At 32.9% G+C, this 3,706-nt stretch overlaps 1 non-coding gene across 1 annotated transcript; it reads right to left on the bottom strand.

The window, feature by feature from the left end:
• Window positions 1-1,945: 1,945 nt before the first annotated feature.
• On the bottom strand, window positions 1,946-2,050 carry LOC119245459 (U6 spliceosomal RNA). Its single transcript, XR_005125375.1, has one exon. It is a non-coding gene; the product is annotated as a U6 spliceosomal RNA (small nuclear RNA).
• Between the last annotated feature and the right edge of the window lie 1,656 nt (window positions 2,051-3,706).

The raw sequence follows: 3,706 nt of genomic DNA, 5'->3' as shown, positions 1-3,706 counted from the left end.
TTGTAAGGATTTGTGCCTATGTTTTCTCCTAAGAATTTTGTAGATTTAGCTCTTAACACTATAGACCTTTGTTCCATTTTTAGTTAATTTTTGCATACAGTTTACAGTAGGGGTACAGCCTCATTTTGTATATGTGGACATCTCTGTCCCAACACAATTTGTAAAAAAAACAAAACACTATTCTTTCCCCCAGCAAATTGTCTTGATGTCCTTATTGAGAAACAACTGATCACATATGGAAGAGTAAATTTCTGGACTCTTGATTCTATCCCACTGATCTATACATTTACACTTATTCTTGTATCACACTGTCTTGATTATTGTAGCTTTGTTTAAGTTTTGAAATTGGGAAGCGTCAATCTTCCAAAGTTTGTTTCAGCAATGCTGAGTCTTTCACATTTCCATGTGAGTAGTAGGACCCCCACGTCAATTTCTTGCAAAAAAAAAAACAATAGGCAGCTAGAATTTTGGTAGAGATGACATTGAATCTATAGATGAATTTGAGCCTATCTTAACCATGTTATGCTTTCCAACCTATAATCATAGGATGTCTTTCAATTTATAGGTATACCTCTGAGACTGCTGGGTCAGTTCCAGGGCACTGCAACAAAGCAAATTGTCTCAATAAAGGAAGACACAAAATTTTTGGTTTCCCAGAGCATATAAAAGTCATGTTTACACTATACTGTGGTCTATGAAGTGTGCAACAGTATTATGTCTAAAAGACTATATATATATATATATATATATATATACACCTTAATTTAATGTGATTTATACATGAAGTGAATACATGTTGTTGGAAAAATGGTGACATGCTCAATCCAAGGTTGCCACAAATCCTCAATTTGTAAAAAAAAAATCACAGTATCTTCAAAGGACAATAAATATGTCTGGATTTAGGCCTTCTTTGACTTTTCATTGATGTTTTATAGTTTCAAATAGCCATTTTGCACTTATTTAGTTCAATTGATCCCTAAGTTTTTATTTTTTACACCATTGTAAGTGGTTGCGATCTTAATTTTACCTTCAGATTGTTGATAGCTTATGTATAGAAGCACAATTGATTTTTGTATATTGATCTTGTATCCTGTAACCTTGCTCAGCTTGTTTCTTAGTTCTAATAGTTTTTTGCTTTTATTTTTTTGTGCTTGTGGATTCCTTAAGATAGTCTATGTACAAGATCATGCCATCTGCAAAATAGAGCTTTATACCTTTTTTTCTTGTTTCGTTACCTTTTACTTCTTTTTCTTGCCTAGTTTCCCTAACTAAAATCCTCAGTACAATATTCAGTAACAGTGGCAAGAGTGGACATCCTTATCTTGTTTCTGATCTTACAGAGAAAGCATTTAGTCTTTTATCACTAAATATGATGTTAACTTCAAAGTTTTCATAGATGCCTTTATAAGATTAAGGAAGTCTCTTAACTTTTCTAGCTTTTCAGTGTTTGGGTTTGTTTGTTAGTTTTTAACATATCATGAAACAGGTTGGATTCTATCAAGTACTCTTTCTGTAGCCATTGAAATAATCATGGAAATAATCATGTGGTCTCCCCCTTTATTCTATTAATATGATGTATTACATTGATTAAGTGTGTGTGTGAATATTTCTCTGTGTGTGTGTATGTGTGTGTGTGTGTGTGTTAAACCAATCTTGCTTTCCTGGAACAAATCCCACTTGGTGATAGATATAGAATCTATCTGAGGTATAGCATCTGAGGTATAGAATCCTTTTATAAATGTTGCTGGGTTTGGTTTGCTTTTTTGAGAAATTTTGCCTTTATACGCAGGGCAGATATTGGTCTGTACTTTCCTTTCATGTCTTTGTCTTCTTTTCATATCATAGTAGTACTGATTACATAGAATGATTTGGGAAGTATTCTCTTCTCTTCTACTTTTTGGAAGAGTATGAAGGATCAGTGTCAATTTTTCTTTCTTTTTCTTTTTTTTTTATGGACTACTTCACAAATCTGTGTCATCCTTGCACAGGGACCATGCCAATCTTCTCTGTATTGTTCCAATTTTAGTGTAAGTGCTGCCGAAGCGAAAACAATTTTTCTTTAAATGTTAGGCAGAATTCACCAAAGAAGCCATCTGTGCCTGGGTTTTTCTTTGTAGGAAGTTTCTTTAATTACAAATTCAATCCTTTAATGAGGATTTTTCAATGGCCTAACATATGGACTATCTTGGAGAATGTTCCTTGTGCACTTGAGAAGAATGCTTTCTGCTATTGTTGGGTGTAATGTTCTATAGATGTCTGTGAGGAATACTTGGCTTATAGTGTTGTTCAAGTCTTCTATTTCTTTGTTAATCTTCTGCCTTTTTGAAAGTACAGTATTGAAGTCTCCAACTATTATTGTTGAATAATCTAGTTCTCTTTGCAATTCTATTAGTTTTTGTCTCATTTTGGGGTGCTGGGTCTCATTTGGGGTGCATTTTGGGGGTGCTGGTATATATTTATAATGATATATCACCTTGATTGATTGGCTCTTTTGTCATTATAAAATGTCCTACCTTGTTTCAGGAGCAGTTTTTGAGTAATGTCTATTTTGTCTGATATTTGTGTGGCCATTCCAGTTCCCCTTTGGCTACTGTTTGCATGGCATATATTTTTGCATTCTTTTTATTTACTTGCATCTAAAGGGAGTCTACTATATACAACACGAAGTCAGATTAACTATTTAAATTCATTCAGTTCATTTCTAGCTTTTGATTGAAGTGTGTAGTTTGTTTATGTATAATTACTGATAAGGAGAGTTTAGTGTAATTGCTGATGTCTGAATTTTGCTATTTGCTTTCTATGAGTCTATGAATATTTGTTTTCTATGACTCTATGTCTTCTTTTCACCTGTACTTTACTACTGTCTACTATTTGTGTTAAATAGTTAATCTCCTAGTGTGTCACTTTAAATTTCTTTCACTCTATTTTTTGAGTTGTTTTCTCAGTGATTGCCATGGGAATTACAAATAACATCTTCATTTAAAACAAAGTAGTTCAGATTAATACCAACTTAATTTCAACTGTACATAAAAAAACTGATTTCAATATATTTTTCTCTCTGCCCCCCTCCTTTGTGCTATTACTGTCTCATAATACATTTACTATTTCATAATACAATACAAAGACAATTTGCATCTTTCACATCTTAAGCCCATCAACAAAGATTTGTAGGTATTATCCTATGCAATTGTCTTAAATAAAAAAGCAGCAGAAAGATTCATATATACCTTATTTTATATTTAACTGTATATTTAAAGACCTTTACCTGTGGTCTTTATGTCTTTTTGTGGATCATAGTTACTTTCTAGTGTTCTTTTACAGCAACTAAAGGACTCTGTTAGTATTCCCTGTAGGGCAAGTACCCCAGCCATAAATTCTCTTAGTTTTTGCTTATTTGTTAATGTCTTAATTTTATCTTCATTTTTTGAGGATCGAGTGCTGAATATGGAATTCTTGGTTGACAATATTTTCCTTTCAGCATCTTGAATATATCATCCCATTGCTTTCAGAACTTCCTGGCTTCTGATGAGAAACCCACTTTAACTACACTGAGGTGATGAATCACTTTTCTCTTCTTTCAAGATTCTCTCTTGGCCTTTTGCTTTTGATAGCTTGACTATCTGTAACTTATCTGTGCCTAGACATAGATCTCTTTCAGTTTACCCTACTTGGAGTTTGTTAAGCTTTTTGGATTTGTAGGTTAATT

This window comes from Talpa occidentalis, unplaced genomic scaffold (assembly GCF_014898055.3).
Source record: "Talpa occidentalis isolate TD23 unplaced genomic scaffold, MPIMG_talOcc4v2.1 talOcc4.14, whole genome shotgun sequence".
Taxonomy (NCBI): Eukaryota; Metazoa; Chordata; class Mammalia; order Eulipotyphla; family Talpidae; genus Talpa; species Talpa occidentalis.
The sequence above is the reverse complement of the archived record's forward strand: the minus strand, read 5'-3'. Positions and strand labels throughout refer to the sequence as shown.